Source organism: Nymphalis io, chromosome 17 (genome assembly GCF_905147045.1).
Source record: "Nymphalis io chromosome 17, ilAglIoxx1.1, whole genome shotgun sequence".
NCBI classification, from domain to species: domain Eukaryota; kingdom Metazoa; phylum Arthropoda; class Insecta; order Lepidoptera; family Nymphalidae; genus Nymphalis; species Nymphalis io.
The window spans coordinates 12135319-12149523 of NC_065904.1; positions in this window are offsets into that span (position 1 = coordinate 12135319).

The following is a 14205-nucleotide window of genomic DNA, read 5'->3' on the forward strand; positions in this document are numbered from 1 at the left end:
TACCATTAAGTTAAATATTTCATGTTCCCCTCGGCCACAAATTAGACAACAGGGATCAACCACACGACACGCACCGATCGGTTGGTCGTTAGTTTCACTTATTATTCAACTTTCGTCGTGTTAATGACACTTCTAACCGAATAATTCAAATTCTCGCAATGTTCCATATGCATTCGGCGGATAACCCTTTTTTAAAGTGGTAAATCCAACATTGCCGAGGGTACATCCATTATTTGGTTCACTGATAACGCTGCATGTTTTAGTGATCCACGTATATCGACCGCCAGTAGTAGTCTCCTGGTAATTAGATTACATCTATAAAACAATGACTCATACAATAGTAGAATTTTTTTATGTAAAATTAATAGGCACTTTTTTGGTATTTTGCATCACTTGCTCAGTGGGTTGTTCTGTATTACTGGTACTGTTTTGCTGAAAGTTATGTTCAACACTTATTTTCTTTAACGTCTGTGATTTAAAATATAGTATGTATAGTGGTAAGGATTTTTATAGCCTTCCAAAATTAAAATAAAGAAGGACATTTACCAGAAATAAATTATTATAAGCCGATCGATCAATAATTGGTCTTAAAAAAAACAATGATCATCGGGGAGGTTACTTGAATAATGTACAAAAAATAAGAACAAACAATTTTTATTTTATTTTACAGGAAGCCAACACAATGTACAATGTTTATATATAGTATATATATACATATACATTGTATATATATATATTTAAAAAATTACTTGATGAGTTAGCCTATAATTGCGATGTATAGTGTTAGTAAATGTCATTGTTAAAAATTGTTATTAACACTATACATCGCAATTATAGGCTAACTCATCAAGTATTTTTTTTAATTTAGTCACGATCACTCTAATTTAACATTTTTAAACATTTTGACAATATATTTAATTATAAAAAAAGTGTAACAAGAAACATGTATTCATGTAAAACGATAAGTATAAAATTAAATTAAAGAAGTAATAAAAGAAAAAAAATTAAAACTAACATTATGATAAAAAATTAAACACAAAAACCCAAAAAAATGATATTAAAGGGGCATGAAGTATTTGTGGCAGTAGTTTAACATTTAAATATGTTATTTGTCTTAGTATTTTTTATTTTAGTCTTGTATGTTTTATTGTTTTTATTTCTTAAGGAAGTGATGTGACGTGATAAATACGAACAATTCTGAGTGTCTCTGATTTGTGCTTATCTTAAATATATCAAACAAATAAATGCAAATATATCAAAAAAATAAATGCAAGCATGTTATCAGTATCGCAGAGAAATATTAGAACAATATTACCGATGGTAGATGGTTTTGTGCAACCTTGGCACACAATTTGCCACCTTACTACCAACTCAACAGTTATCCTACCGCCAACAAATGTGTAGCCTTACCATTATATATACATCGCTTTTTAATTGAGAAAAAATTATACTAGGGACAGTGTTGTGTCAACAGTTTCCAATTCCTAGACCTAAATGTAATAATTCTTATATGAATAAGTTTTATTACAAGCAAATAGTACAATAAAATTAACAAATTTTTTATTTGTAAAGTTTTCTTTTTATTACACAGCTCTTTAATTTCCATTCACATCTCAGTTTCATAGTCGTTCTCGTATGTAGCGGAGAAGTTCGCTCGGCTGTTAGCGAAATGCCCGCCCTATTTTAAAACTGTGCTATTGAGGGCGCCGGCTGCTTGCACCTGCATCATGTATGAATGTGCTCTATTTATCAAACCTATTCCAGTAATAAAGATGGAGCCATTGTTTGTCTATTGATGGACTGGATTGCGCTGCAGATTCATCTTGGGTTTTTAATTTAAACATCAGTCGTGTGAAGTGACAGAATAATAGAAAAAAGGGGTGATTAATACTAACGTGCAAAAGTTCTATAATGAAAGAAACCGATGATATCATAAATTTATAAGAAGGAGAAATGAAGCACATACAACGACCAGACGTATTCTTGCGACATAGACTGGGACAGTTTTTGTTTTCCGAAGCTGTTTGCTGAATTGGAAAATATAGTGATTTCATGCCAGACCTATGCATTTTACATTCAATATTCGAATCCACAATAGTGTATAATTAAAGGATTAATAATAAGAATTGCAGATAAAAGTTTGATTATTATAAGCATAAAAATTATCGAAAACAGTTCGTAAACGAAGTAGTATGTAATAAATAAAATTACGCTGTGCTGATGCGTGACACAAAAAACAATAAAATCATTGTCAATAAGTCTCCTTACTGCTTAAGAACTTCCTAAGGGTTTCAACTTCAAAACTTAGGACTAGATAAACGTTATTTTTATATTCCAACAAAGATGGTGAATCTAACAAACATCGCCACCGCTGGGAGATCAACGAGAGTGCTCAGAGACCAAAGTGGAAAACTGATCACATTACGAGGAGGGATGTTGCGTGACCCCTCCGTGCACCAGAGTTCGTCCCAAATATACTTTTTTATTTCGAGCCACTTTAAAGTTAAGGCTTATATTTATCGTTCCACATTCTTACCGCCCTGGGAAGAGTAATTAAACGGACTTAGTATAGAGGTATTTTTTTTGCTTTTGTAGTATAAATAGGCGGACGGGTGTATGGGCCACCTGATGACAAGTGGTCACCAATACCCATAGACATTGGCATTGTAAGAAATAGTAACCAACCAACCACAACGCAAATGCGCCACCAACCTTGGGAACTAAGATGTTATGTCCCTTGTGCCTCTAATTACACTGGCTCACTCACCCGGAACACAACAACCAAGTACTGCTGTTTTGTGGTAAAATATCTGATGAGTGGGTGGTACCTACCCAGACGAGCTTGCATAAAGCCCTACCACCAGTATACAATACATATTTCAGGCGGTTCTTTTCAATAGTATCTATTCCGGGGCAACTTTAAATTTAATTTAATTGTAAAATTACGTTCCATTTCGTAAAAGTGTTTGTAAGGGCCGAATCGAATAAAGCGTATACTGGTTTGGTTTGATATGAAAATAAAAAATATTCTTAATAATAACATGTTCCTAAGCTGAAGCATTAAGATGCAGGATGTGACAGCGTACCTCGATCACACTATCCTGTCCTTATCTCCTTTAACGCCACGCACTAAATCACAGCGCTGACCCTTTCTTTAATAATGCAATTTATAGCGGCCATTACGGGCACCGGGGGCGGCCCGTGGCATATTTTAACACGGTCGTTTGTTCCGCTTCATTGGCTTTGTTTGAACTTGATAGTGTCGGAATATCTCAGCCACCTCCTTCAATTAACTTAAACGATATTCCATGAGGGAGCTATTGAAATCAATTATTACCGATGTCACTTAATAAAAAATACAGATATTGCGATCGCGAGAACTCGTCGGAAAGCTAGCTCCGATAGTGCGTATATGTGTTAAACATAACGAACTGGAAAATAATACATATGGCATTGACTTCTCTCAGTACAGTTTCAGTACTTTCAAAAAAAGCTCATCGATCATTTTAAGTCGGTGAATTCATCATCAAAATAGTAGGTAATAATAATATTTTAAATAGACGTACTTCATTTATTAAATTAAATTCCTGTTGTTTTATTTTCTTTCCTTGATTGTGTCAAATGATGAAAGTATATGCCAATACTTTTCTTTTGCACTGTACATTTTATTTTTAACAGATTGCTAAAGAAGGGTTATGTTTTTCACGCGTATCTTGTATGTCTGTATGTATATTTTTTAATTTCTTTATTATCTCGCATCTTCCAAACAGGTCGATCGATTTGAACAGGTAAGGTATCGTTATATTTGTCTTAAAAACCCAAGTGCCTTGGATAGGTGTTGGAAAAAAATTGGTGGAGTTTTGGTGTGTGTATTCCACCAACCTGCATTAGAGGAGCGTGGTGGAATAAGCTCCTAACCTTCTCAAAAAAGGAGAAGAGGCCTTAGCCCAGTAGTGGGACATTTACAGGCTGTTACTGTTATAATTTGCAATTAGGTCCCGCCTGCTAATAAACTTAATTTAACTTAGACTTTCAGCTCATAACGTAGTGTGTTAAGCAGAAGTTGAGTTTAGTTTGTTTATAGTTTATTTTAATTTTGATTTCTATTCTCAATCTTCTTTCGGTCTTTTTTAGCTTCTTGATACTCCTAATTAATAATTTAATTAATTTTATAAATCATGTTTACACTATGAATATAATGTACACTTATAATTGTTGTATGTTTTGTATGTATATTTTTAGAGCGCTTATTAAATATGTGCCGTATGCAAAAAGGCATTAACGTTTTGACTTTTAACATATCTGTTTGATTAATCTTTGTTCACGAAAGCTAAACACATTATAAATTAGTATTAGTCAGTGTATCGCTGTACTTCGGAATAAATGGTCGTCAACCAACTAGTTTATTATTCCCCGTTCCCTGCAATAAATAAATAAATCAATAAATTATTGATTACTATCACTATTATCTCGAGCTGCTTTAATATGACCGTTGTGACCAACACACGTGCACAATAGTTCAATACACCGTGACCGCAATTATATCCACACAGTGGTTACTACAACTGTTTCTGTAATCGCATAACACATTGTATTGAGCGATAAAATTAATGTTTATTTCTCAGCAGTGAGCGAGGAAGTCGAGTAAGCATGTACCTCGAGTTGAGCGTCCGCGGCCTCTTCACAAAAGCTGCTAAGCGCCGCCCGCGCCTTCAAGTGACGTTACCATGTCTGAAGTAACCTACTGCAACTCTAACTTTGTTCCACTAGTTAAGATCATTTAAAACAGTCGTCACGATGGTATCGTCATTGTCTGTTAAAAATCTGAGACTTATGCCTGATGAACGAAATCATAAGCCTACACGCCAGGTTATGGTTAACGAGATCAAAAATTTTAAGCGTTCTTTAAGGTAAGCGGAGATGTCCAATATATTGTACAGAGTAGAGAAGAGATAAGGCATGCAAATCTGGCGTCAAAAGTCTAATTGGTGGCCACTTCAACTAAGAAACATGATCAAACTTTCGCAGACCAAAGATAAACCTTATTATGGCTATATTTTGTAGCAGGTCTAATTTATTTAGAAGGCCTTCAGGTCTTATATTGTAATTGCGAATTGAAATAAAAGTATTATTTTTATGTCTTTTACTGGTCACAGGGTATTGAATTAAGAATAATTTGAATTTTTAATTTAAGAATGCAGAACCTAACTAAAAGATTGTGTACATGTTAAAGTGTCCCCGGGGAAAATTGTATGAGTGCTCAGTGTGAAAGGGCTTAGTCGAACAGACTTACCTTTCTTGTGATTATCCTTCTTAACGCAAGTTGTATATCTATCGTGGAGTGTTTCTTAACTACTTTGTATACAAAGCAGCCCAGTCTCCAAAAAGAAAAAAGAAAAGCTTACGACAACGAAAATATTAAATTTTGTTTATTATTATGTTATTAATAAAAGCTTTGCAATTTAAAATTACGTTACGTAAGGCAAGTTCTTAATTTTTCATAATGTTTTTATCTAGACGAACTATTCTTAAATACTTTACCGCGTATTACATACAGTTCTCAAGTGCGGTCTTCAGCGTCGCGGTTTGTTTGAACAAGCGGGAAGCCGCGATGCCTGGGCGGAACCTGCGGAGTGAGGGGGGAGGTATTTCCAAGTATCTCTTATCTCAAACGACAACGCAGACGAAACGAGAACCTTTTAGGGTGGCGACACACATTTGCTCAAATATTTAAAGCTTCGAAATCGTATATGTCTCACAAAAAATGCAAAACGCCAAGTCATGAAGTCACACAAAGAATGCCAAACGCCATACCTTGCCTTACACTTGTCACTCTACTGACCTCAATTAAAACCAATCGAGTTTATATCGTTAATGTTATTATTGTCTTAAATTTAGAAATCACTGCAGACATCTTAATTCATCAATCAAGATCTTCAGGCCGGCTTACAACACTTGATGTGGTTTTCACATTAAGTGTACTGGGGAGGTTCAGTTAAATAGTTGTAAACTTAAGTTAGCGTCCAATGTTCAAGTAAATGTTAAGGCCCCCTTCCCTTTAGAAGAGACGGTTGGAAATTTATTCCACCACGCTGCCCCAATGCTGGGCGGTGGTTAAATATATGCAGGTTTACTCAAGATGTATTCCTTCACCGCTGAGCACGATTTCAATTATAAATACAAATTAAGCACATTAAAGTTCATCAAAGTGGTTCTTTCCGGGGTCAGTAATTTCGTTCAAGCCGCAATTTTCGTTCAAGACTGTCTTCTAACCAAACCATCACCGCTCTTTCAAAGTCGTAACATGTACTATACGTATTCATTCATTCGTTGAAAAAAATTCTTGGATAATAAAGGTAGTATACCTTAAGCATATTAAACAACTTTTATCTCGAGATTCAAAGGACTATAAATATATAGGCATCGTCGTGGAGATTCATATTGCTCAAACAAAAACACTTATTACAATGTACAGTATCCTCTCCGCTTACGATGAACAGAGTTAGTTAAGAATAGCAAAACATTATTCAGTAAAGTCAACAAGTTGAAAGCAAGCGCATACTGGCAAGTTATGTAACAGCGCGTCCAGTAAAGGCGTTAGCAGGAATTTAATCAAGTAATGAACATGCTATCTTCCCATAATATAACAACTGCAGCGAACAGCAATCAAATGTAGGACTAGTGGCTTGCTTACTTTGCGAGGTACGGGTGTTAACTCAACAGGCTGAAAAAAATCCTGATAGATAAACATTTTATTCTTACTTTTCATTAACAAAGTCATGAAGAAATTAGTAGAATAAGTCAAATAAGCTAAGTAAGACATCATTATAGATATTATCAAAACGGGAGGACCACACTTTTTTCATTATTTCATAAAGGTTCATCTTGATTGGGCTTGAAAGAGGGTTTTTCGTCATAAAATTTATAGACTCGTGTTAGGTATATTAATATTACCTACTTATAAACACAAATACTTCATAAACTCGTCGGGTATTATATATATTATACCATAATTAATAATAGAAAAAATACTTTTCCATCTAAAATAGTCGAAACTGCGAAATACAATATCCACTAAACGAATATTCTGATTACAGCAGCTGCCAGCAATATCGGTTGTGAGAAGCTGACGCTGTCGGTAAACGTGTATTTTCAATAAAATTCGTGGGATCGACGATCGTGTATAGAGTACATTTACCTGTGTAGTTTTAGTTGGATGCACAGGTGAGCATACTCGACTCCGATACGAAGCGGAGTCGGCAAACTGGAGCGCGGAGATGTTTCATGGTAAATAAGAATTAGCAGTGATATAAAACAAGCAACGTGACGGATAGTACACGCCGCTGTGTGTGTTTTACGAGTGTGTACGAGTGTGCGTTGCAAAGCACATGCAAGTGTGCTCATAAATGTATCCCTCATTCAACACTTTCATAATTAAAAAAATATATATATGTAATGTCCGCATAAAAGCTATTCATAAGAATATTTAATTTAAAAAGTCGTACTTACCTTTTTTATTTGCAAACCCAATAATAAGCCTTAGCTCATTTTTTTATCATTTGTTATCCGACTAACCTATTGTCAAATTAAATACTTACAATATACTATATAATATATAATACGATAGCTATTAAGAATTTAACTCCCTTGTTAAACCAAGCTCCACGAAAGCGTTTGTACGCTCTGAATGATTGGTGATTACTAGTCCAGCAGACAAAGCTAAAAATATGTTGTTTTATTTTTTTTTAAGATAAGTAAATCCCTTTTTATTATAATCCCTGTAATATTATGTAAACATAAACAACAATGTTTTACACAGTCTCACATTCTATATCGAATCATTTCAACAGTGATGGCGATAGAATGATTGGGTGGAACAGATCACTCATTCTCAGTTCCACCACCGGTAAAGATTTGGTCAAATCCTTTAGTCCTGCAACTTAGTTGAGGCCGATAGCTGTGACCTGTAGACCTTGCGACAAAGGTATTAGTCAGCATCCAACTTTGTAAGCTCATTACGTGCGTGCAACACAGGTTTTACAGTCTCAGTATAAAACTTTATTGCAACTTAGTTAAAATTTTGTAAAGCTATTCATTCATCTTGAATGATAAATTTCAATGTAACTTTCGCATGTATTGTTTTATATACATTAACTACAAATTACCCGACATTGGACTTGTCATTAATGTGGCGCACAAAGCTGCCGCCGAGCATGTCGGCCATCCAAGTTTGCTCATGGTCCAGTTCGACTCCCATGTTTGTCAGCGGCGTGAGCGTCAAGTCACCACGTACCTTCGTTGCCATATTCTTGCTTTAAGAAAGGTAATGTATTTATTGATTTTGTAAATGTAATTTGAATGATTACTAAATAATACAAGTCCTTTTTACATTTAGAGCAACTACCTTTACCTTTATACTATAGTAAGCTGTTGTGCATCGCCTTTAAATTTTTTTAAAATTTATTATTGAACTTTAAAACTTTAATACCTCGATTTTATAGTTCGTACGTCTGGCCCACTAGGAGTTGATTTCGCTAAGCAAGTAATAATATCTAATTATAGATAATGATATTGTAATAAAAAAGAAAGGCCACTTCGAACCTACATCACCGCCGTGCTGCAAACCTCGCGCTCACCCCGCCAGGACGGCATGCAGCTTTGGCCGCCATTACCACTTATCAACAATTCACAATTGTGGGTGGAAATAATTAGTTCCATAGAAACAATAATTTACTCTCTTTCAAAATTCAGTCATGCTGACACAATCTGTAATTGGAATATTGCATACAGATGCTAATTTTAATAATTTAATGTCTTAATAATTATTGTTTTTTTTTCAACATTAACGACAAAGTTTTTTCTACGTGGTCAAACTGATTTTAATAATATTATAATGCGACTAAATAATTGTATATAAAAAGTTTTTCAACAAAGTTATTTCTCTTAAAGCGCTTTTCAAATATTGAACTAAATGGTTTTTATTGCAGAAAGTTCATTAGCGACGGCGATCCTACTGTGGAATTATATTGCTAATTGCTACCTATAAGATAGCGGTGGGAACTTAAAACAAAGTAAAAACACCAAGTACTCTAAATTCAATATGAAACTTCATTTGATATTTTTCATTTTATTCCGATCATTTTACCTTAATGAAGACTCTTTCAGGAATAAGAGAACGTGCCAAAATATCTTCCGGTGAAGAATGGCTTAAGTACTTGGTACGTGAGGTCCAGAAGGGGACGGCGCAGCCAGAACGGGAAAGGGCTCGGCGGAGGCAACGTCGGCGTCGTCTCGGCCCTCCCACAGCCTCTACACCTGGGGCTCAAAAGATAGGGCGTAGCAATGGGACCGTGGATGCGTGAGGTGTCCTGTTTCAGACGGCCATGGGGAGGATGGCAGCTGGGATGACCTCGCCCTGCCGTACGCACTAGCGACGACTGCAGGGAGCGAGATTGCCTTCGAAGAGCTCCATCGAGCTACGAGCGGAGCAAAGCACGGGAGGGGCCGCGGATGCCTTACATCAACACTATCCCGCAGTATATGCGAAACGGGCCGAGGACGTGTTTAAAAAAATAAGGTACAACCTTTTTTTGTTTTAAAAAAGTTAAACTTTATAAAATAAACTGGTAATTATTAACTATACACACAGACACAATATTGAACTTAGAGGAACTTATAATGAACAAAACTCCACCAAAAAAAGGCAAAAAGAGGGCTATTTATATTCGGCGGTGAACAATGCAGTGGCTTAGCATCTGGTCTCATCACTTCAAGGTAAAATACACGTTATGAAGATTATGATATACATCAATTTTTTCTTAGATTACCGTTACTATAAAGATAAGTATTTAGTCTCAAAAAATTGGCCACTTAAAGCACAGTGTAGTGTAGTAGTGGCTTACAAAATAATAAAATTATGAATACAATAGATAATTTGTATAAGGATAGTACATATTACTTTTTTATGATTGAAAAAAATAATACGAATGAGCATGCGACTTTTTTGAATAATAATAATAAAAATAATTTTTTTTTTCGTATCGAAACAGACACCAACTAATAGTATATTTTCTGTAGTAGATCAAAACATTTAAATGAATTATATGATAGCAATTTTCATGTAGATGTACTTTGTTTTACTGAAACGTTTATAAAAAAGGTGAGGAACACAATATTAGTCTACGTAATTATAATATAGCATCAACTTATTGTAGAAAACTGGAAAAGCTTGGGGGAGTCTTTATACTATTAAATAAAAACTTACAATGTGAACCAATACAACTATGCCGTGATAACTTTGGCGTCCCACAATGTAGCGTTTTGGGTCCACTGTTATTTATATTGTACATTAACGATTTACCCAATGTTATAAAATATCAATGTGTTTTATTTGCCGATGACATAGCGTTAGCTGTACCTCATACTAAAACTAACGTCACCTTTGAGGATGATGTAAATAAAGCTGTATAATCAGTGTTATCTTGGCTAGAATCAAATGATTTATGTGCCTATATATCAAAAACGCGATTTGTCTAATTTTCAAATTCTAAAACTAAAAAAATAAAACTAAAAATTGGTTATCGTAGAATGGAACTTGAAGGTTTAAAAATTCCTTGGTATACAATTGGATCATCATTGTGATTGGAAAATGCATATAAGTAATCTTACTTCTAGAATAAATAAGTTTGTAAACTACAACGTACTATTAGCAAAGATGCTGCTCTCACTTCATATTATGGATATGTTATTTCTTTATTAAATGATGGCTTAATTTTATGGGTAATTCTACTAATTTTAATAATGCTTTTATCTGTCAGAAAAAGTGTATACGGGCTATTTTTGGAATTCAACCTTTAGATTCATGTAGACCGATTTTTAAAGTTAACAAAATCTTGACACTAGCCTAGGATTATATATAATGGATGTAGTCATGTTAGTAAAAAAATGACCACTTTTATTCGAAAAAGCAGGTGATAGAAGCAGGCTTGGAATAAGAGATCCTATTAGGTTATTGATACCATCTTGCCACTGTTTTCTCTTTAAAAAAAATCCTACATAATATACATCAAAATATTTAATAATATACCAAAAAGCTTAAGGGAGTTACCATTAAGGTTACTAAGGTCAAAGCTTAAAAAATGGTTAAAAAAAATACTCTATAAATGAATATTTAAAAATTCAAGAATGTATTGAATGAATGAATAATTAATGGATTTGATGATTCATTCAACTTTACTAAATGGATAATTTTGAATAATATTATTTCTTTAAGTTAGAAATATCAGCGTTTACAAAAACTTTATCCCCAAAGTATGGTTAATAAGGAATGCTTTTAATATAAGTAAATTAATTTCTTGTCGGTTTTCGGTAGAATCTACATTTCGAACCGGTTTTTAACCATGACGATTTGACGGTTAAGGGTGTCTACCTATTTTAAATAAAGTGAATGTATATTTATTTTTTTATTATGTAACTATGCACTGAAATGAATAAACTTAAGTAAATCATTGAATTTAATTAATTATTGTTAATTTTAAACCAATTTTTATTTTATGTACCTGCCATTTTATACATATATTAATATAATTATTTTAATGTAAAATTGGTGTGATCTGTATTTAATATTAATTACTTGTTAATTATATTTTTAATTTATTCGACTTAACATACGCAATAACCTAATGCTTCATCCCCCTTGGTAATAAAAGTTGTATACATACATAATTCTTAGTGGTATTTTTTCGAATGTAAACAACTTTATTATAGATAACAGAAAGAGAGAGCGAGCGGTGTGTAAAAACATTAAAGTCTCAATATTCCCTTTCATTATGACACACAGACTAAAGTGAGTTTTCTGCGTGTACCGAAATACATAACCTATCGTGATTATTATTAAGTTATCAAATAAACTAAAAGAAGTAACAATCCAGCAGGCTTATGGACGGCCGGGAACGGTCGATAAAATCACGACATTAATGTCGGCCATTTCCCTAATTGATCATTTCCTACCCACGACCCAGGCCCCGCTACCGAATCGACGCATCGCGCGATCGTGCACACCGAATCGGCTGCGATGTTTAACATTACAAATCTGATATAATTATTGCCCCTGACAAAGACCTGTTAAACTCATATTATTATAATAGAAACTAGCACTACGTCTAGTTTAATTTTATAGTACAATTTAATACCTTCCTCATCTACACGATAAATCTTAGACGATTATGACTGAGATATACATTAATCTGTTAATGGTAACATTATTCTAAAGGATAAGCTTCGGAAAGAAACTTGCAGATTTGATAAGTCACACTGGTTGAAATCTTTTCACGGACGATCTCTTTAATTATATTGAAATGAATGGACTGGAAGTTAAATTATTTTTGTAACTCCTGAAACTTTGAGGACATTTAGCTTAACGCGTTCAAATAAACGTCAGTTTTTAGAAAACGAGTAGCTGGAAATCAATGGTTTGTTTTCTTTATATCATAATATTACATCTATACTTCCTAGTAAATATTAACTGCCTCTTCAGTATCGTGGCTTATAAAGCTGAAAATTCTGAGTTCCAAAGTTCACTGTTTCTGGAGTGAGAGGAGTGTCAGACTCCCATGCTGACGGAACACCGTCCTGCACCTGACCTTTTTTCCGTCGTATCGGAAGCCACGGAAGGTTCCGAGAATAGAGTCACCGCCGCGGCCCATATAAGTCAAGAGTTTTTAGCATCAACAGTCAATATAAAGTAAGTTTTAGAAAAGATTAATGTCAATAAAGGTTCCTTACTTCAACTAATATGAAATTCTTACGTAAATCATTAGTTTAGGTCCCTAAAGTTCAGGGATCAAGTAAATCCCCTGGACCAAGAAACATTTCGTTAATATTTGATGGATACATTAAAGGCCACAGAGCGAGTTTGGCTTGAGTCGCTGAGTTGAGTCACTTCAGTTTGGATTAAATTAATTTAATAATATGGATGTACGATAGAGTAGCTAAGAGAATATGTTATATATCTTATAAATATAAAAGACTCCTCAGTCACGCTCGAATGAAAACGCTATGAAACTTAGCAAAGATGTCAATGTAAATAGCGCTAATTTCTTTTGAAATTATAATATTTTAATAATCCTTAGGTATGCCAGCCGCAAAGAGCTAGTGCTAGTCAATCAATCGCTCTTAAGTCGTATATGTTATTATATAAATTGTTAAATGTTGTTTTTTTTTTAAATTATAATTGGCAGACGGGAAAGTGGGCTATGTACAGTAAGTATCCAGCGCCGCCTATACATATTGGCTGTATGAAAATTACATCGTCCATACTCCCCCAACCTTCGTAACGAAGACGTTACGTACCGCGTGCATGTAATTACACTCGCTTATTCAACCCTTAAAGCAGGGATTAAATTTAGCAATCCAAGTATATAATTAATTCTTACCAAAGTGCATAACGTAGTAAGAGGTTTAAATATATGAATTAAACAGAGAAAAACAGAATTAAAAGAGGTTTTAATAATCTAACTAAAGCTAAGGTGCTTGCTTGTTTAACTTAAACTTCGATAGCGCAAAGATTAACGAAGCGCCGAGGGACGTAAACGTCGCAGGTTCAATCCTGATTAAAACAAATTAATTGTATGGCTTGACCCACGCGTACTAACAGATAAAAATAAATAAAAGCTTGTCAAAGCACTAATTAATCAAAGAAGTCAAGAATTGTTAGGTATAGAGTCTACGATATTAGAGAAAACTGTATGGTTTAATAAGAATAATTATAAAAGTCAAAGTACTAAACTTTATTATTAGTTTAAATAAAAAATAATATTACAACTCATTAAATATATTCAAGATAACGAACATAATAAGCAATGGCTTAAATCTTACATGTATAGAATCGTTCGTATAATATTATTGTATACAGATTCAACATGTCTACATTTAGACAAACGGAATGAAACGCGTCTCATGCATTTGTATCGCCTTCTTTCTGTAGCTTTATCTCGTAACGCTTGTGGAAGAATAACGCCAAACACTTGCTTAAAATATGTCTTTGAATAATACAGATCTGTCTAAAAATAGAATAAAAAAGGATATAAACAAAATAGTCAAAACAAGTATAATGTTAGTTGTCAGTTAATATCTTTATCTTTATAAATCAGCAATCATATCATTATATATATATATATATATATATATATATATATATATATATAT